A 22335-nucleotide genomic window follows, 5' to 3' on the forward strand; every position below is an offset into this window, starting at 1 on the left:
CATTAGTTTTAAAAGCAAAATTTAAGTGCAATTAACTTAGATGAGCTCACAATAGCTGATAAACCTCCAAACTCTTCGATCATATAATGAAAATATTAGAAGTACAACCTTAACTACCTATGATAAACAAAGAACGAAGTAGAAAAAATAATAATATGAACCACTAGTACCAGATTCTTGTCACAGTCAGTAATTCTATCAACCTTCAGACAGATACTAGAAATGAAGAAATACCAGAAATAAAGGAACACTAACATGTTTGTTTTTACCCTATGTATCACTCTATATGACAAAAACTGAATAATGGTACATGATGTGTCAACTTGGCTGGGCTGAGTCACACTCCCTAGAATCCCATTTCTTGTGTGTGTCCAGTCAGGGTCAGCTACAAGGAACTTTTTTTCAGAGGTGGAGAAAAGAAGGAGGCAGAAGTCCTTTTGTAGCTCACACACACTTTTTAAAAGTTATTCAGTCAACTATTAATCTAGTGTTGCCATGAAGGGATTTTGCAGGTGTGAGGTACCTTATCAGTTGACATTAATTAGTCAAAAGGGAGATTATCCTGGGTAGGACTGAGGGATCACTTGAAAGTCCTTGTAAAGAGGCTTTGGACTCTGAATCCGCAGACTCCAAGCTTCCACTCCTGCTCATGGTCTTCCTGCCTGACTCCTTGCCCTAGGGATTTCAAGTCTGCTTAGGCAGCCCCACAGATGAGTAAGTTTATTCTTTGTAATAACTCCTCAAACACAGGCTTTACCAATTCTGCCTCTCTGGTAAGCCCCAGGTGGTTCCTGATGCTACAGTCATTACTGGTGACCTCCTTGCATGGAATCATCCAGAGGATGCTAAAGACTCTTCCAAGAGCTCTCTCCCAATCTCTTGCAGTAATGACCAGGAGAAGACAAGTTTGTGAGATATTTAATTTATCAAAAAATGAGATACATAATAATTTAGAGATGCAGAGTGAACTTCGGCAGCTAGGTGTGGCAGCTTATGTGACAGAGCTCTGGTTGTTGAGATGCGAGGGGAAGTGCTAGTCCTTTCTTCCCTTCTTCCACTCCCTTCCCATAATGAAAACATGATTTTTCAAGCACCAGCATCCACCTCAAACCCAGGCCACATCCTGGAGATGGCAGAGATGCCTGGAGCAGTCATGCCCCCTCTCAACTGTCAGATGCTCTTACTTGGGAAATAAAACATGACCTGAGGGTCTCTGAAACTTGAAGCAAACACAGTTTTGTAACTGATATTAAAAAAAAAAAAAACAGTTTTGCATTCCCTTAGCAACAGACTTCTATATCTAAGTGGCTACCTTATAAGGAATAGCTATATTTAATTTCACTGCTATGCATGTGGGGACACATCGAGTGTTTAAGAGGATTAGAGTGGACAAACAGCCACAGTAAAAGCTCATCCTTATCTCTCCATGCCTCTGTGCTTTGGCAAAAGAATAAGAGAGAAGTTTTCACAGTCTGCAATAAATGCCCTCCCAAAGCCACAAACTTGAATTCCCATGGAATAGAATTTCACATGGCAAGCCTGTGGTTACATCCAAATCCACTTATTCGACAGATCTGTGCTGTAGAAAAGTCACTCTGCTATCTCTTTTCAGATAGGCTCCGTCTTTCCGTGTTGGCGTCATCTAGTTCCCCCACACCCACAACCCTCAACATGTCTGGGGTGTACTTTTTGCTGAACTCAAACCGCACGGTCATTTTGAAGCCTGTAATTTGGCTCTCCAGAGCATTGGGCCTTCAGGATGTTCATGAACAAAACCACAAAGAGTGACACACGCTTTTGGCAGCAACCTCGCCAGCTTGAGCTCTATTGTGTCACAGAATCACAGACTGCCTGAGACACCAGGCAGCTGACAACTGCAGGAGGAACAAATATCAGGACTGTGACTGACCGAGGGGGAAACGAAGTGATTAATATGGAAAACACTGCAAGACACGTCTAACAGGAAAACATGACTCTCCCATAGCTTTGGCTTCAAGTGAGACTGTTTTCTCCTCACACTGACTACAAAAACCTGGATCCAAGTACCTACAGGGCACAAAAGTGACCCTGGGCCATTTATGATATGCAGAGAATCCGGATCCTCTTCAGGGGGAGGAAGAGAGGTGAGGTTAGCCTAATCATAACTCTGAAGATAAACTGGAGGAGCTCTACACGTACGCACAAGGGACCCGCCTGTTCCCAGTCTGAGCTACAATCCTTGTACCTGGACCCCTTTGTTCACGCCATTTCTTTTCTCCAACTTTTCTCTCTGCAGGGTTCTGGCCTCCTTTGCACCACCCCTTAAACTCCCGTGATCCTTAGGGTTCTGAGAGCTACTTTGTCCGTTTTATGTCTTCTCCTTCTCCATCCCCCTAGATACAGGAGTCTAGTAGACATTCATGGATTTGACCACAGCTTTACTCTCCCCAACGCTGCCATTCCCCTGTTCTCTTTCTCCAGTGTGTCTGGCCCCACCAAACTGTCCCACAGGCTTCTGTTTCATCAAGTTCAAAAGTGACCACAATTAAATTTCTTCTTTTTCTTTTTTCTTTCTTTCTTTTCTTTTATTTATTTATTTATTTATTTATTTATTTATTTATTTATTTTTTTCACTTTGCCACAGGGTCTCACTAAATTGCCAAGGCTAGCCTTGAAGTTGCAATCTTCCTGCCTCGGCCTCCCGAGTAGCTGAGATTACAGGCATTTGCCACCACACCCGGCAATAAAACTTCTTTACCTCACATTCAGTGCCATCCTCCTTCCCTGCCCAACAGCCTGACCCTCCACATTTTTTAACTCAGTTACTGGACCCACCTTTGACCAGAGACCACTTCCATCCTGTTATCTACTCCACCAGGTTTCACCTGTTAAGAGTAGAGGGGGTTCTGAGGTTGTAGCTCAGTGGTACAGTGCTTGCCTAGCATGTGTGAGGCACTGGGTTCAATTCTCAGAACCACATGTAAAATTATTAGTAAAATAAAGGCCCACTGACAACTAAAAAACTAATTTGAAAAAAATAATTATGAAAAAGAGTAGAGGGGGCTGAGTAGTCCAAATTGAGATTCGTATACTCTGGGGAATTCATACAGATTAGGGAGTGCCTGACCTTCAGGATTTCATCTGCCCCAGCAGATGTGCAAGGGGAGAAGGGAGCTGGAGACAGAGAGACTCTGTGAGCTTCCGGGAGAGCGGAGAAGGGAAAGGGGCTGTTTCCCTGAACAGCTCCTGGCTGCTGACGCTGTAGCACCAGTAGTTGCAGGAAGAAGTAGGGTGGGTGATTTTTCCTTTGCCAGTGTGAGTCACACGAAAACAAACCCAACAATGTCAGGCTCTAGGTGACAAAGGGAGCAGAGACATCTTTGCAGAGTATATACCAGGTCCCAGCATCTTTCTGGAGCCTCCTCCCCAAATTCACAAACATGAAAATCAAGTCCTAACACTTGACTTCCTTGGCATGGACCCATCCTCTAGGAGGGCTCTGGGTGAGGCCTCACCACAAAGCCCTTTGGCCTGCAGTCACCAACCAGGAAGCAAAGCAGAAGACTGCAAATGGGGTGGGGCTCTGAAAACACAGGTGAGATACCTTCAGGGGACCTATCACCGAGCACACACGGAAGAGACTTATTACAGATCTGACATAACCACTTGGTTATGTCAACCGGTGGAATCTGCACGTTCTCGGTTAAACTGACTTCATTTGAACTCTCATGTTGGCAGAGTCTGAGGATGTTTGTTGGATCCATCTCCTACTTTTCATCCCTCCTATAGCTCTAGTTCAAGTACTTTTTCTCTGCCTCCTGACCACTTTCCTTCAAAACATTTTTACAGATTGCTACCAAAGTAATCTTGTAAAAATATAACTTCATCGGTGTCCTGGGCTAGCTCATACAGACTCCTGAATTCTCAGAAATCCAGAAACTGAATTTCAGTCAGTTGTTAAACAGCAATGATGAAAAATTTAATGAGGTAAATTATATTAAGCTCAAAGGTAATAAATACTCAATATGTATCCCTTCTTTATTACTTTACTACATTCTATCAATACCCGTGCTCTTCGAGGTTACTTGGTTCAATTTTATCTGTGTTTTTGTTTGTTTGTTGACCGTACTGGAGATTGAATCCAGGGCTTGGCACATGCTAGGCAAGTGCTCTGCCACCAAGCTACATTCCATTTTATCTGTATGGAAATGCTGTATAATGTTCCCTTGCCTGTCTTTCCCCAATTTCCCACAACTTGATATTGGCCATGATGGGAGAATTTTCACATGGAAATTGACCAACACTACATATTACAGAATGCTATTTGTTTTGTTGATTATCTAGGTATAAAAGTGATGGGTGAAACGTTAATAGAATGTTGCCAAGTGCATTAGCACACACCCATAACCCCAACTACTTAGGAGGCTGAGGCAGGAGGATCACAAATCCAAGAACAGCCTGGGCAGCTCAGCAAGACCTTGTCTCAAAAAAGTTTCTTTTTACAAAGGTAAGGTGGAAGGTTATGGGTATCGTTTAGTGGTAGAGCATCCTTGGGTTCAATTTAAAAAAAAAATGTGGTGCTTGTAGTAGCTACATTGTGAATAAACAAAGTCTTGGGGCTGGGGATCTGGCTCAAGCGGTAGCGTGCTTGCCTGGCATGCGTGCGGCCCGGGTTCGATCCTCAGCACCACATACAAAGAAAGATGTTGTGTCCTCCGAAAACTACAAAATAAATATTAAAAAATTCTCTCTCTCTCTCTCTCTCTCTCTCTCTCTCTCTCTCTCTCTCTCTCTATCTCATCTCATCTCATCTCTCTCTTTAAAAAAAATAAAATAAATAAATATTAAAATTCTAAAAAAAAAACAAACAAAGTCTTGAGGAAATATTCTTCTAGTAAATACTAATTTGATTCACAAAGATATTAACTGAACCTGGGAAGCTCTGGGACAGGCCTTTGTTGTTTGCTTTCATCTTCCTCAGTACTGGAAAGGAAACATCAGCTCCCCCTTCCATCAATTATTAACCACAGGTTGACTGTGCATACATGAATTCAGCAAAGACCAACAGAAAACCTGTAGACTCAACTGGCCATATGGACTTTATAATAAAGGGTATTGTATTTTTTATCATTATTTGTAAATTGGTCACTACACATCCTTTATATCAGTGAAGCTTATAACAGACAGATGTATACCTATACACACACACATTTCTCTGGAAAGCTGGTTGTAAAGTATTTACCACTGTATGACTGTGATAAGTTCTTCCTTTTTTAAAATCTCTCAAGGGTCTCCTGCATTGGCCTCTTCTATGCACAACTTCAAAACCTCTCAGACTCACTCCTGTTCCTACCATTGCTGTGACCGCCAGTTCCATGGAAAATCCAACCAGTGTCAAACACATGGCTATGGTTTGAATCTGGAATGTCTCCCAAAGGTTCCTGTGTTGAAGGCTTTGTCCCCAGTGCAGCAATGTCCAGGGGTGGGGCTTTTGAAGAGTGATGGGATCATGAGAGCTCTGGCCTCATCTGCTGATTAATCCACTCATGGATCAATGATCTAATGGCATCGTGGGAAGGTGGTGGAAACCGTAGGAAGTAGGGCCCACTGGGAGGAAGTAGGTCACTGAGGACATGCCCGGGAAGGGTATTTTTTTGTCCCTGGCCCCTTCCACATGCCCTTTTTCTCCTCCTCCCCCTCTGCTTCCTGGATCCCATGAGCTGAGCAGATTTCCTCCACCACCCTTCCTGCCAGGATGTTCTACCTCACCTCAGGCTCAGAGTAATGGAGCTAGCCGACCACGGGCTGAAACCACTGAAGCTGTGAGCCACAATAAATCTTTCCTCCTGTAAGTTGTTCATGTCAGGAATTTTGATCGCAGCAAGAAAGAGGTGACTAACACAGGAGTGCAGCCTGCGGGGCCTCCCTCCACCAGATATATGCCACTTCATCCATCACTATATGGATTCCTCCAGGTAGTCACACATAAACCACCCAGAATTTGGGCCACCTTTAATCAAAGAGAGATGAGCAACATGGTATAAAACTTTCTCCCTTTTCTCTCCAGGTGAACAGAAGTGTGCTGAGATGCATTCCATAAAGCTTCTCATAAGACACCTTAGAATCAAGCAGCCGGCTGCCTACAGCAATGGCCCCCTCAGTAACACCTCCTCCTACTGTCTCTGCCTTTGTCCCCACTCTCCCTGGTCTTTCACTCCTATTCCTTATTCCCATAGAGCAGAAACAAGCTCCTTATCCCAACAGAAATGGTCCTTTGAACAAGGCCTCGACCTCCCTGTCCTGCTTCATTTCCTAGCCTGTCACACTTGGTCACAAAGAGCACACAAACTCAGCTCTGATGCCTCATTCATGCCATTTCCTTTGCTTGGAATCATGCCCCAAAGGTCATCTGGAAGGTTATACAAATCTGTAGTTATCTACACCCTCAGTGTTACAAAGGAGGAAGTTGAGGCCCAGGGTAGAAAGGCCTGGCCCAAGGTTACCATGGCTAGTTTAGGACAGAGCTCAACACTACCCATTCTCATCCTCAGAGTCCACTGAATTAAACACGCTTCCTCTTTCTACCTCCCAAGACGCACAGAGGTCTGTTTCCCTTTCAACTAGGACTCTTTATTGCCTGAGACATGTTGTCTCTTCCTAAAAAACAGACAGTAACTTACTTTGACTCAGTGATTTAATCTAATTCCTCAAACAGTGTGGGCCACTTTTTATAACTATTTATGATGAGGGCAGTGAGGAGGACAACCATGAGTAAGACGTGTTCCTTACTTGAAAGGTGTTTGTAGGGACTGGGGGTGCAGCCTAGCATGTGCAAGGCCCGGTGTTCAACTCCCAACATAAAAAAAAAAAAAAAAAAAAAATCAACAGAATTTACAATCCAGGGGGCAAGAGAGGGTTGAGTACAAATGTATCAATATGATTATTATAATGTGAGAAACAGCCAAAGAGATCTTTAAAATATCTGCTATACTTATGTATACTTACATAAAATACTTTATCCCCGAAATATTGACATTCATGATATATAACATGGGAGTCTGACCAACTCAACATGCTAAGAAAACTATAAGCAAATGAAGATAAGAACGAAAAGAAAGCTGTTTGCAGATGTCAATATTTCAGTGCTAATGATTAACATGAAAACAACCAATCAAATAAACAAGTGTCTGGTGTATATAAGCTGCCTGTTCTTTGCTTAACTATATTCTATAATATTTCTGACAACCAACAACATTTACATTATTGATTATAATCATACAGAAAGAAACCCTTAAGTGTACCTAATCCAGTTCCCTCCTAAAGAAGCCAAAGCCCCAGGAAGTTCACTTTCCTAACCAATAATTTCCTCTGAGGGATCCAGTCGTGGCCATCAATCTTCCCTAGCAACTCCGACTTTGAGTCCTCATTCTACCTTATCCCCTCCCTCACTCTCCCCCCCCAGGAACAAATCAGCTACCAAATCTGTGGCTTCTGCTGCAGACACATCACAGGGCTGCATCCACTCCACCCTCATGCTCTTCTTCAGCCCCTTCCTATAACTGAATTGGGCTACCCCAATAATTCCTAACTGGCTCTGCTGAAATCCCTCTTTCTCTTCCCAAGCCATCTGTCACAACGCCAGAGCTGCCTTTCATAAGCCTAGCTCTGATCAGGCTGTTCTTTTGTTGCCCAAGTCCCAATTCCAAGTTCTCTTATTCTCACTTCCTTCTGTTTCTTGTTGCTCCTTCCCCTCCCTTGGCCCCCCCACTCCACCTGTGCTAATACCTTCTCCCATATTCACTCTGCACTCTCTTTGCCAGCAGGCATCCCCCAGATGCCCTACCTGTCAAGGCTTAATCCACTCTTTGAGACCCTGCTTAAGTTTTGCCTCTTCCGTGAAGTCTTCTCAGTTGTTGCAACATCTCTCCTGCACACCCTGCTTCCCACTGCGTGTTATTTGTACTTATTTCACAGCTTTTAGTCTTTGAATTGTGGTTACTGATGTGTCAGCTAAGCCATTAGGGTCAATGGTTCTCAAACTGTAGTCCCCAAACCAGCTACATCAGCATCATCTGGGAACTTGTTAGATAGAAATGCACATTGTCTGCCCATCCCAGACCTACGGAATCAGGTACTCCAGGGTGAAGCCCAACAGCCTGTGTTCTGATGAGCCCTCCAGGGGATTTGGGTGCACAGTGGAGTGTGAGAATCACTTCACCAGACTGTAAATCCCCAGAGGGTGGTGGCCAGGACCAAGCTTAACTCATCTCCAGCTTTGGAGGCAGGGCCTGAAATAGACAAGAGTGCCAGACACAAACTGCCTGAGGTCACACAAAGTTGGTCTGGGATCCAAAATCCTGGAACTCTGGCTATCCTGATGACCAACCTAGGGTTTTTTCTAGCATGTCCACAGTTTCTAATAGTGAATTTGAACCATCTGAATATATGCCTAAATACTGTAGTGGAGTAAAAAAAAAAATGTATCCAAATTATGAGATAATGACAGACTATATAATTAGCAGATCAGATCATTTCCAATCAGTGACTTCAAAAGGATGAATTAATTGAGTTGTTCAGGAAAGCACACTTAGGCCCCTCCTATTGGAAACTAGAGATAATCAGCCACCGAACTTCTCACAGAGTTCACTATAACAAAGAAATAAATTATGTTCCCAGAATGGTTTCAGAGGCAAACCCACAAGGTCATCTTTTTTAAAAAATATAATATTATAGATATCTTTTTTGAGTGCATATTTTATACTAATCAGCTTTTGGCTAAAATATATGCAAATATCACACTAATGAGGAAAAGATGGCAGGTGCTAATATAAATAAGGTTTTTTTAGTTTCTCATTTATCTGGGGCTGCCAATGTAAAACTGACTGACATTGGCTAAATTCCTTGAGGGTTTATTCTTTTTCTTTTAATTCTTAGAATTTTTTAAAGGCTTAGTACTCCCTAATTGCCATTTTCCCTTATAAGTTTCATGATGGCTGTCATGTGAGAATAATTTTCAAACCCATTTTCCATTTTTCCATGACTTATTTGTAAAACGACAGATACATATAATTACCAATGATCCTTAAAAGGTGAAACCTAAAGAAACTTTGAAGGGAAGGAAAAGTCCCTGGTTTTTGAATTCAAGCTACTGAATCTAGGGAACATTCACAAATACTTAAGTAAGACCATCCTATTATCAGCAAAGGTGAGAAAGTGAACTGGACAAAATCAAAGTAGACAGATTCAAATGCTGTGGGATACAATACAGAACTCAATGACAAGGAAGTGCCCAGCAAATGGGAGTCACTTAAACATCCTCTATTAAGAGCGACTCTGGGGGCTGGGGATGTGGCTCAAGCGGTAGCACGCTCGCCTGGCATGCGTGCGGCCCGGGTTCGATCCTCAGCACCACATACAGACAAAGATGTTGTGTCCGCCGAGAACTAAAAAAAAATAAATATTAAAATTCTCTCTCTCTCTTTCTCACTCTCTCTCACTCTTTAAAAAAAAAAAAAAAAAAAAAAGAGCGACTCTGAACTCAATTTTGTAGCATTAAGTAATGGTGGGTCTACTATCTGAAGAAAACCAAGCCTCTGTTTTGGGCAACAAGCTCTTCCAGGCTGTTCCTGTCAAGTGAACAGGATCCAGAGTGGCTAAGGAGTCCAGGGGTCAATTCAGGGCCTAAAGACCCCAGCAGGAGAGAGACTTTCCTGTTGGGACTGGGATATCTATCTTGCTCCATATCAGCTCTGAGCATTGTGGCCAGAGGGACCACAAGGCCAAATAATAACCAGGTTTTATTTGAAACAAAACCTCTCTCCTTGTCTGGATTCAGCTTAGTTTGTAAATGACAAAGAAGTGAAAATATATACATCATCTCTAGTCATTTCTATTGGATAAACATATGGTCATTTTGAATTGTGGATAATTTTCAGATTCCCTGAGGAAATGAGACGATAAGGAAACCTTTGCTGTATAGAAGTCATCGTATTAAGAGCTTGGTGAATAAACAAATAAATAGAGAAATAAATTCTGGATTCAATGATTTGGTGAATAAACAAATAAATAGACAAATAAATTCTGGATGCAATCAAAAGGAAGTGTCAGTCTGAGTACAAGTTTGACTTGAGAAAGATGAACAAAGGGAGAATTCAATTTTCACTCTGGTGTGTTTTAAATTAATGCTAATTACAGTTAAAGGTGTAAAGTGCTTGTCCTTTATGCTTAATTTATGCTCAATTGCCATGCAATACAGTAATGACATCTCAGCATGTTCCAAATTAACACCGTTTTGTTGTTGTTTTGGTTTGGGGGATTGAACTTCATGACCAAGCCCTGTCTCTACTGCTGAGCTACACTGAGTGCTCGGTATTGTTTATTTGACTGCAACAGAAAACTCTTCAAGCCTGTTCAAGCAGGACCCAAGACCCAGCTCTGGGCATATTACCTGATCCTACTAAGAGCAGACCCATACACAGGCCCAAGTGACCATTTATGGGGTCAGCCATGCTGGGATGGGCCTTGCATTTTTATAGGAAGACTGAGTCCTCAGTGGGGCATCAGAGCAAGAGGGCTTCCTGGGTAACCCACCACACACTAGGTGACAAATCAACACTGGATTTAGAAGCATATTTCTGGCCCATTTGGCCAAGTCATCTGGTCTTTGAATGTAACTGTCATCCTAAAAATACGGTTCTGCCTGCAACTAAAACCATTCTCCAAAGTTTTTCTGGCACATAAACAAGAATGCCCAAGAACACTAGATCTTAGAACAAAATTAATAAAACATAAAAGAAAATTTATAAGGGAATAAAATAGTTGTAGGATGTTTGCCCTCTATGTTAAGCCAGGTCAATAAACACATCAGGACCTATGTGTTATATTTTTAAATGCTTTAAAAAGAGGTGAAATAAAAGTTTACATACAGATCATTGAATTGTGTTCTTTAGTAGAGAAAAAAAATTTTTTTCACAAAAGATATTTACTTAAGAAACAGAAAGCACGGAAGGCCAACTTCGGTGCTCCTATAACAAGTCTACCATTCTTTTTTTTAATATTTATTTTTTAGGTGTAGATGGACACAACACAATGTCTTTATTTTTATGTGGTGCTGGGGATCGAACCCGGGTCTCGTCAGTGCTAGGCGAGTGCTCTACCACTGAGCCACAATTCCAGCCCCAAGTCTACCATTCTAATAGTAAAAATAAGCAGAGTACATTAAACAGCATTTTCAAAGTTTCCTTTTTTTAAAAAAAAAATTTAGTCCTGGAGATTAAACCTCCCACAGGCTAGGCAAGGGCTCTGCCTCAGAGGTACACACCCATCCCCAAAGATCCTATCTTATTTGAGGAAAATCTGAACAAGAAAAAAAAAAAAAGGCCCAAAGGATTCTTAACCCCCGAATGTTATCAAACTTCCTTGGAGATTCAGTAAGCCAGATGACTATAAATCTCTCTATTGGTGAGCTATGCAATAATTTCAAGTAGTGAATAAAAACATATGCAACAGGGGGAAGTCGTGCCTTCTGGTCTCTACTACTCCAGAAAGCAACTTAAATACTCATATGTTTAATGACCACTGCAAAAAAATAATTAAAAAGATAAAGTATAAATAGTCTAAGTGGTCATGTTCTTTTATTGCCTCCAATGAACAAATAAATAGGATACTTAAAGTAAAAAAGAAGGAAATATAAAAACACGGAACAAGTCTTTTCTAACATTTGTAAACAGCAGAATTTTTATTCAAATGAAAAGCCAAAGATAAAAAGATAGTACTGGATCATAACCCGAAGAACACGATAAGTATCCATGAGTCCATCCTGATATAAACAAATAAGGATAAAGAGAAAAATCTTCGATGCAGAAGAATTCCAAATAATTTCTGGAGGTGCTACTCTAGCTAGGAGATAGAGAATAACTCACCATTTTAAAAGAGTGCAGTGTTTATAACAGGGAAAAGTAACTTCACAAGACAGAGTTTGTAATACTCTACCTCAGCGATCAAGGTCAGCATCACCAGAGACAATGCATGCTGATCATCGTATGTACTCCTGATGATGTGATGAAAATGTTATTTTACCTCTGTGGTTTTCCTCCCCAAACCCATAATCCCAGTCTAATAATGAAAAAAACATCATAAAATTCCAACTGAGGGACATTCTACAAAGTACCTAACTGGTACCCTTCAAACTATCAAGGTCATCAAAAGCAAGGGAAGTTAGAGAAACCACTACAACCAATAGAAACCCGAAAGAACCTGACTACTAAATGCAAGGTGGTATCCTGGGAAGAAAACAGGAATAGAAAAAGGATGTTTGGGAAAGACTAAGGAATTCTGAGTAAAGTATGGATTTTAGTAAATAATGAATCAATATTGGCTCATGAACTGTAACAAGTGTACCAAGCACCAAAATAAGATGTTAGTAATAGAGGACACCATGTGCTCACTGGGAACTTTATTAGCTTTGAAACTTTTCTGTAACTTTAAAACAAACAGAAAATTTTATTCTTTAATTTATTTATTTATTTGGTGCCAGGGATTGAACCTAAAGGCACTTAACCACTGAGTCATATCCCTGACCTATTTTTACCTTTTGTTTTGAGGCAGGGTCTCACTAGGTTGCTTACAGTCTCATTAAGTTGCTGAGACTGGCTTTGAACTTGCAATTCTCCTACCTCAGCCTCCTGAGCTGCTGGGATTATAGGTGTGTGCCACCACACCAAGCACAAACATAATTAAAAAAAAAAAAAAAAAATATATATATATATATATATATATATATATATATAAATTATGTTTTTTAAATGAGATGCTCTACTTAAATGTAGAGCTAAGACAAGATCCAGAATTTGCTCTCAAAATCCCTGGCCCCAGTCCCTTCTCTAATCCCAGTCTGCCTATCTAAGTCAGTTTAGGCTGCTATAATAAAATACCTTAGACTGAGTGGCTTATTAGCAACAGATTTTATTTCTTACTGTTCTGGAGCCTGAGAGGTCCAGATCAAGGTGTTGGCAGATTCAGTGTCTGGTGAGGGACTACTCTGTAGTTGGTGGTCTTGTCACTGTAGCTTTGTATGGTGAAAAGAGTAAAGAGTCTCTCTCTGGCCTCTTTTATGAGGGCTCTAAACCCATTCATGAGACAGAGACACCATGACTTAATCACCCCTCAAAGGTCCCACCTCTGACACCATCATATTGGGGATGAGGATTTCAACATAGGAATTTTAGGGGGACATAAATATTGAGACTATAGCACAACCCCTGACAGAGCCATTTGAAAATCAGTATCAAGGAAAACTGAACCAACCATTATTACAAAATGCCAGTCCTTGCTGTTGGCCTGGCAGGATCCTGCTGCACAATTCAGTCCTGTTTCAGATGACTGCATTACATCATAAGCTCTGTGCAGCTGGAACCACCTCTTAGACTCTCTATCACATGCCGAGCACTCTGCTGGCACCAGAAGACTCTGTGCTTGATAGATTCTCCAACACTAGCAGGAGCGGGAACTATTGCAAATATAGGGTGGAGGCTTCCACCACCAACCTATTGACCTTCCTGACAACAGATCTGCAGAAATCGCTTCATCATCAATCAAGCCTATCTTCCGTGTCCTGGCGCCATAAGACAGGGCAAACATCTCCAAAACAGTTTTGGCCTTTTGGTATCTCACAGAGGGATGGATGCCCTCCGGCCCCCACCACCCCACCCAAAACTACTCTTGGTAGAATTCAAAAAAAGGAAGTTAGTAAGTTTCCTAAAACTTGATCACATTTATCTTACATTACTTCCATGTTTAGTTGGCTCATTCTACCACAGATTACTCACCCACAAGACAACCAGGCGCAGCTAAAACAAGTGGTTCGTAAGCTCGCTGAAAATGAAAGGTGATCGTCACCTGGAAAGCTACAGATTTTATTTCTCATCAGTTGATAGAGCAGTACTTGTTCCAAATGGGGGTGGTAACTCGGCGACGAATCACTGGCATGCAATATCTGTGGAGCCAGAGAAGAGCCATTAGAAAAACAGATGAATGGCTTAGGGGCCCAGGGTTCACACACCAGCATCAAATGCATATAACAATTTGGAGAAGCATTCATTTAAAGGGCAGTTACTGAGCACCTGCGATGTATCACACACACCCCTGTGCTCATGAGCTCATATTCTTGTGTAGAAAACACAGCAAACAAGAAATACGACAGGAAGAATTTCCAATGGTGGCAAATGCTAGCATGGAAATAATCCAAGGTGAAAGGCTAGACTAGCACAGGATGAGGCAATGGGCACAGCAAAGTGGACTGAGAGGGGAGGAAGTTTCCAATGCTCAGGGAAGACCTTTCCAGGAAGTCACATTTGACTCTTTTATGATCGATTAAAATAATGAAAAGCAAGTAGGGCAAAGACTCGGGAGAAGGGTGCTCCAGGCACAGAGAACAGCACACTGAAAAGCCTGAAGCTTGGAAGCACGTGTTGGTGTGTTCAGAAAGGCCACCACCAAGTTCTATCGAGGTGACCCAGAGGCTGAAGCAGACACAAAACCAGCACTCTGAGCTGGCTGTGTAGGTAGGAACATAGGTTCCAAAAGAACTGGAGCCCAGGGAAGCGGGCCCTGTGTAAGTGTCAGGCTAATGGGGCAAAGAACAGCTTCTGATTACCAAATATCACTAGGTTAGAATTTGAGTTCAAACATAAAAACTCATGGCTACTGTGCAACAGGGCAGGGCCCAGCACCCCAAATGACCCAATGCAGAGCAAGGTACACAAGTGCGAGGGCTGGGCAGGAGGAGCCCACAGGAGCCAGGGTTCCGGAAAGCAAAACAGTGATCGTCAAAATCCCAAGGGTACTTACAAATCGCTATAGGGTGTCCCATTCCTCAAGAGCCTCAATCAGGAGGAACAGTGATGGGAGCTGGAAATCTGTGTCCTAGTTAAATCCTCAGCAGATTTTGTTCAGCTGGAACTGAGAAGTACTGTGATGGAGAAGGAGGGAGGGTGGGGAAGGAGGGAGGGCAAGCTGTTTTTGAGGGAGGGGCTGTCAGAAGACTCTTATCTCCAGGAAAAAAAAAAGAATCAAGGCCTAAAATGAATGCAGTTGAGATCTAAAATACTTCGTATTAACTAACCGTACCAGCTAATAGGAAAACAGAGAGGAGAAGGTTGCATAACTAAGTGTATTCCTTCCCCCCAATCACATCCCCAAATTCAGAACCACGAGACAGGTCAAAGAAAGGGAGAGAAGGAGACAGTAGAATGAATCTCGGACGTAACTTCCCTATGTTCACATATGAATGCACGAGGAGCGTAACTCCACATCATGTATGACCACAAGAATGGGATCTTAATTAGAATGAATAAGTTATACTCCTTGTATGTATAATATATCAAAATACATTCTACCATCATGTATATCAAAAAAAGAACAAAGAAAAAGAAAAAGAAAAAAAAAGTTCCACAATAAAAATTTTTTTAAAAAGGGGAGGGGGGGGGAGAAGGAGGGAGTAGGAGCACTCCAGTGTCCCACATGGCCAAAGCCAGTAGTGACAAATGCTTAACAACCAGCTTGGGGAAGAGATGCACTAACTGTAACGTTCAGCAATTTTTACCATGTACATGTTCCCACTGTGGATGATATCAAGCTACCAACATGACATCACCAGAGCAAGTTTGGAAAGAGACAGACAACAGTTACTGTATTTTCACTATACAAAAACAACAACTTTAAAAGCATAGGTAGCCATAAACATATTACAATAGTTAGTAAATAATGGGTTTGGAAATTTATTGCCTTTGTTTTCAATACAATTTATTTAAGGTAAGTTTAAAATCTAAACTTAAGAAAATTTAATTTTTTTTAAAAATATATTTTTTTAGTTGTAGTTGGACACAATACCTTTATTTTATTTATTTATTTTCATGTGGTGCTGAGGATCGAACCCAGCGCCTTGCATGTGCTAGGTGAGCACTCTAACCCAGCCCCAAGAAAATTTAATTTTTAATAATGTTGTGATGAAACAACTGGCACACAAAATTCCTGAAAATTAAGAAATCAGCTCTCGTATGAGCCAGTTCTAGCACATCACTTGCAAAAGTGTACTGAAGCACTTTATAAAAACTTTATAAAGTGCTGCAAGAAATATGTTCTTTTATTTTACATTTTGACATTACTTTGCACTATTTCACAGGACAGATTTTCTTACTCCAAACATTTGTCCATGTTAAACATATTGCCGCCAAGTTTCCTTCTAAAGTTATCATGTTGATTCTGTTCTGCCACAAAACACTAGAGTTGTTCCTGTTTTCATTTATTTTTGTTTACTTAAAAGGTGAATAGATAATACTTTGGTATTTATTTGGTTTAGTACTGGGAGTTGAACCCGGGGCCTCGCACCTGCTAGGAGAATTCCATGCTAGGCAAGTTCCACCACCTAGCGACATTCCCAGCCCAAAGCTTTGTTCTTAAAACAAAGACAACAGCTGGCTTCGTTTCCCTTCCCTTTTCATGTCCTATAACAAGGGTCTAGCAGAGCCTTCGCCTTCACATCTTCTCTCTGGAGCCAGAAGCTTCCAGCTAAGGGGTACCTGCCTTCTGTAAGAAAGAGAAGTGGAAAGGAAACCCCCTGTGCTCATCTGGGAATTATCAAGAACAGCCTGCCTTCAGGTGTTGTTCGGGTGTTTTACACCCTGACTCTTTCATAGAAGAGGTTATCAGGAAAGGAGTTCTTGGGGATATGAAAGGGGAACAATAATCATGATTTTTTTTAAAAAGCAAGAGTAAAAAGCAAAAGGCTACTGGTGTAGGTTCTTGACAGTCTACACTTTCACCCAGGATGCATGTGTATAGGTACTACCCACAACCCTATAAAGCTGACAGTGCCACTGTTACCCTTCTCCCATTTAATGTGAAGCTAAAGAATGGGATGAGAAGGATTTTTTTCCAACTCAGCATGAGCTAGTTCACTCTTAACTTGAAAGGACACCCTATTGCTTCTTAATTCTAAACACATTTTTTAAATGCACCTCTACACATATATCCAATGAAAGAGCTTCTCCAATGAAATGCCATGCTATGCTTGTGAATTAAGAAAAATCCAATGTTCTGGCTAATGTCAACTCATATACACCCAAATTATAATTATCAAAAGCATGCAGTTCCCTGTCGCTGGCCATAACCAGCTCTGTTGCCAGAAGTCTTCTCACTGCCTCGCTTCATCTCGGTCACATTTTTGCAGAGCTGGGGGCCTTCCAAGAAATGGAGGCAGTGCACAGACCCCCTCTTCAAACCCTGATTCTTGCTGTCAAGTCAGAAAGATTTCAGATATGACGCTTAGAGTAACAGCTGAGCATTTACTGAAGGGATAAGAAAAGGGAAAGGGGACGCTCTCAAGGGAGAGAGTGGGACTTCTCAGAGAGTGCCTCTCCTGCTCTCCAGATTCCAGAGAAGTTTCCAGAGAGCCTTGCCCAGATCCACCTCTTGACTTTTGACTAACAACAAGGGGACATCAAACTTTTAAGTTCCCACTGCCATGACAACTCTAGGTCACCTTGGCCCATGCCAATTGGTTCTAATTGGAACCGTAAATTCTTACAGATTTTATGGTTAGGAGGAGTCATCCTTATCTCCCTGAGTTTTAGAATCTAGTTTATGAAAAGGGTCACAAAAGTCTCTCCCTTCAGGGTCACTTGTGTTCCTCTTATTGACACTGATACAAGCCTGCATTTCTCCTGCAGATAACAAGTAGTTTGTAGAGGAATGTGACATACCAGTCCACTTAAATCAGGCAGGGCTGCAGGCAAGTTACTTCTAGGAAAAGAAAGCGTTTGAGGGTCAGCACAGTCGGCCCATTATATAGAATTATTCTCTTTACCTCCTGTTCCCACCATTTGCACTTAAGAGTTCTCTAACAACAAGGAATCCTATTTTCACTCAAGAATCCCTCCTGCACAAAACCGGATGCAGTGGCTCATGCATATAATCCCAGCAACTCAGGAGGCGGAAGCAGGAGAATTGCAAGTTCAAAGACAGCCTAAGCAACTTGGACTTTGTACCCAAATTAAAATAAATAAATAAAGGGCTGTAGATGGGGCTCGGTGGTACTGCCCCCCCTTGGTTCAATCCCCAGTACCCCCACAAAAGAATTCTGCCTGCACAAAACTAAGTTCATCATCCATATGCCCATGTTCCCATAGGGCCGCACATCACTATCTATGCTAGCACTAATTCCAGTTTGCTTGGTATTTTGGATGTCACTCATGCTGGATTTGGTGCAAGAAAGGTGAGGACAGGGTGTGAAAGGGGAACCTATCAGTTATTGTGTCATTTCTATGTCCTGGGCTCTATTCTAAACAAACTCTTTACAGGCACGATTTTCTTCATTCCTCACAATAATCTGAGATAGATACTATTTTATCCCCATTTTACAAGTGGGGAAATTGAAGCACAGAATAATTAAGTTACTTACATATTGAACTAGAGCTCAATCTAGATCTGAATCTAGACTCCCTGATTGTTAGGCAGAAGCTAACAGCTATTACCCCTTCCAGTGAGGTGGGAGCCCAATGATGCCTTACAAGCCTCACAGGTGTGGTTTGCCTATTCACAGGCTCACCCACTCACATTTCCAGCCAAGACAACGACAGGTTTGGAGCTGGGACTAGGGTCAGGATTAGGGTTGGGGCTTTGCTTCACATGCCTAGCTTTTATATATTTATCATATACAATATATTGACAGGTCGATTCTTCCCCTTGATACTTAAGGTTCTGGCTGAAATTCCAACGTACTCCTCTCACCTTTTCTAAAAAAATATTTTTGAAAGCCAGACATGGTGGCTCATGCTTATACTATCAGCTACTCAGGCCACTGAGAAAAGAGGATCACAAGTTCAAGGCCAACCTGGACAACTAGGTGAGATTCTGTCTCAAAATTCAAAACATCAATAAAATAAACAGGTAGGGGTATAACACAGGGGTAAAATACCCTGGGTCCAATCCCCAGTACCAGTACCAGAAAGAAAAAAAGAAAAATTGACGTCACAGTGATCTTAGGATCAAAAATATACTTCATTCCTAAATCCTGTGCCTTTGTCCTGCTTCATCTTATACATTTTTATTCCAAAGGGGGAATAATGAAGAAACTTTGAAAAAATATATATAAACCACCATCTTTAATTTCATTTTTTCTACTCTTAGCCCCTTTGATTAAATTTGTCACTTTTGGCTCTGTATCTCAACCACCATTGCAACATACATCTGAAATTGGTTTTTTGCTCTAAGCCATGGAACTCCAATTGCAACCCATTGTACCTACTCAATTTCCTTATTCCAAAGGACACCATCATCAGAACACATTGTAGAGAACGAACAATAAAAATGAATACTGTTAAATGGCACAAGTGAAAAAAAGAAAGAAGTAAAACACTAACCATAAAATCTTCTGTCCTGGAAATATTTACAAATCTTGAAGAAAATGAATCATACCATCTCTTTTCATCTATTAAATGCACTTTTTCATTCTGCTCACATTTATTGTATACTACTGTGTACAGGAGACACAAAAATGTCAAAACCATGGCCTGTGTCTCAAGAACCTTACCTTTTCCCAGAGAAGACAGAGAGTAAATAAAACAAGCGCAAACTCAGAGATTCTAAGATCATGCTATATGTAAAATCCACCCTTATAAAAGACAATATTTACCACTCTAGAGAGCTACAAAGAACCAGAATAGGGAGGAAGAACTGTATCTTATTGCCCCCAAGCTTTATTGATTAGGAACAGCTTGAACATTAAGATCACTTAGAGATAAACCAGAGGACAGATCTTTTTAAAGACTTTTGACATTTCTCAAAGGCATTTCCCTGAGGTAAGGATCCTGGAGGCTTTCTACAGATTACTGACCAAGGTGGGAAGCCCCCTGTCTTCTATTTTAGGCCCTCCCGCTGCTTCCTCCTTGCTTGCCCCTCCCCCATTTATTCTTACTCTCCCTCTTCCAAATGTATTGTCTGAAAAAGCCTATGCTGAAAAAGTCATTGTTGAATGTGAACGTTATTTTCCTGTTTTTAAGATAAAGTCTATAAATTTAAGCCCTTAGAAATCTCTGTCTCACTTTTAACCAAAGAACCAACTAAACTAAGTTATTTTTATGTCCATATTGCTTTTGGTTGATTTTCTTTTGTGCGTCACAGGCTTTTAAGGGCTCCCAACCTCAGATCCAAGATGCTCAAAAATGATTGAGTACAAAATAAAATATTCCCCTCATCCAGAGGGGGAGTCCAGGGTTCCGGCAACAGCAGCAGCAGCTGGGGGAGGAAGCTGGGATGCTGGAGCTCTAAGCAGCAAGTCTGCCTGCCCTAGGCCCAGAGTCAGCCTCAGGCTTCTACTCTGCCCACCTCTGACCAAGCCAGGGCTCTTGTGTGTAGCAGTTTAGCTCCAATGTGGTCCTAGCATTTGCTAAAACATGGAGGAGCTTCCCTCCTGATGGGCAAATACAGCTTATCCCCTCCTAAATACAGACCTGACCTTTCCAGACCCTCCCAGGAACCTTGCCACAATCTTCTCTGAGTCAGGAGCTAAGGCCTGGCCCAGCAGGGGGTCTGCAGGCTGCTGCCTCACTGCCTCCAAATATAACCTCCCAGCTCTGGACACAACCTTGCCTTACCTTCACTTCCTTTATGAAAAATAAAGTTGAGATGATCATCCAAGATATACTATGAGCCGGGGACAGTAGCACACACCTGTAATCCCAGTGACTCCAGAGGCTAAGGCAGGAGGATCTCAAGTTCAAAGCCAGCCTCAGCAATTTAGAGAGGCCCTTAACAACTCAAGACCCTGTATCAAAATAAAAGACACACAAAGGTCTGGGGATGTGGCTCCATGATTAAATGCCCCTGGGTTCAATCCCTGGTACCAAAAAAAAGAAAAAAAAGTTGCACTATGATTGTAATTATATAAATTACTCATCCCTAAGGACAAGGATAAAGTGGGAACAAAAACCTACAAAAGGTATATGTTAGAATATGTCAGATGGAATTGCAGAGGTGTTAGGTGGAATTGCAGGCTATGTTTGTTATTGTTGTTGTCTTGTTTTGGTTTTTCTTTTTTTGTTTTTGAGAGATAGCAGGGTCAAAACTCTGGGATGAGGATGTCCAGGATGGAATTCCAGCTCTGCCCAGGTGCACCTCAAATCTATAAATGGGAATAATCAGATTATCTGGTTGTTTTGAGCAGTAAATGTGTTCATGTTTGTAAAAGGCTTAACACAGGGTCTGGCACCAAGTAAGCACCATATTAGTGTTTATTAAATAAACAGTTCATTTTATTTTGTCACTGTAATGTTTGTCCAATAAATTTAAAAACTAAGAACATTTCACAACAGAAAGATAAAAAGCTTTTGACACTATGAAACAGTTACATAACATAAACTGTTGTTTCATTCCCAACACTAAAACATCTGGGATCCAGATTTTACACTGTACTGTGAATTCAGGGAGACCAATGCATTGGAATGCCATCCCATTGAAGCACAAAATGAGATTTGTATGAGTCCCTTTTTAATCAGAAATGTCACAACTTATGGGCTGCTAAGGTTGTATGTTTGTCATTTTAACCCTGCAACAATTTTTAACCACACCCAGGGAAATACATTGTACTTTGTGGTGCTAAGACTTAAAGGGTTGTAAACGTTAAACCAGGCCTTACACAGCTACATCTTGTGAACACAATGACTCAGCCTAACTCTAAGTTTAAAGAGCCACATCTCATGTGCTGGGTCCTCCTGCAGGTCCAGGTGTTCAGGAAGCCCCTAAACCCAGAAACCAACTTGATCAAAATTGCTTTTATTTACTGAAAAAATACCACAACCTGAGTGTAAGCATAGCTTAGATAGGCACTACTGCACTGCTAAAGGAGACAAAACTACTGCATTATTGTTAGATATTCAGAGGAGGAACTATTAACAATCATTTGCTGGGTATGCGCCTATAATCTCAGCTACTTGGAAGGCTGAGGCAAGAGGATCACAAGTTGGAGGCCAACCTGGGTAACTCAGTGAGACCTGTCTCAAAATAAAAAATAAGAAGGGTGGGGAATGTAGCTCCAAGGAGGGGTCAGGGTTAGGAGGACATACAGATAACTCCCTTCCCTGTTCTTATCTCTTAACTGCTAAACTTCAAAAATCTTTACATACAAATTTAAGTAGCTCCCAAATTAGCCCTCAAGTAGTCATGTATTAGACATTTGCTGATGGAGACAAGATTTACAAACACCATCTGGCTGTGGCTTTCTACCTCTCCTCTTTAAAAGCACATCTCCCCAAATTTATGAGAAGACTGTAGTAGCAGTAGAGTGTTTGCCTACCATGCACA

The 22335-nt window shown here is 41.5% G+C and overlaps 1 protein-coding gene across 1 annotated transcript in view; it reads right to left on the reverse strand.

Moving 5' to 3' along the window:
• Pld1 (phospholipase D1) overlaps positions 1-13909 on the reverse strand; it is a 200727-nt gene extending 186818 nt beyond the window's left edge. Inside the window, exon 1 of the mRNA XM_026395005.2 lies at positions 13806-13909. The gene's annotated coding sequence lies outside the window, so the exon portion shown is untranslated. The remainder of the gene's footprint in view (positions 1-13805) is intronic.
• Positions 13910-22335: the final 8426 nt, after the last annotated feature.

The sequence above is a fragment of the Urocitellus parryii genome, chromosome 2 (assembly GCF_045843805.1).
Source record: "Urocitellus parryii isolate mUroPar1 chromosome 2, mUroPar1.hap1, whole genome shotgun sequence".
Lineage (NCBI taxonomy): Eukaryota > Metazoa > Chordata > Mammalia > Rodentia > Sciuridae > Urocitellus > Urocitellus parryii.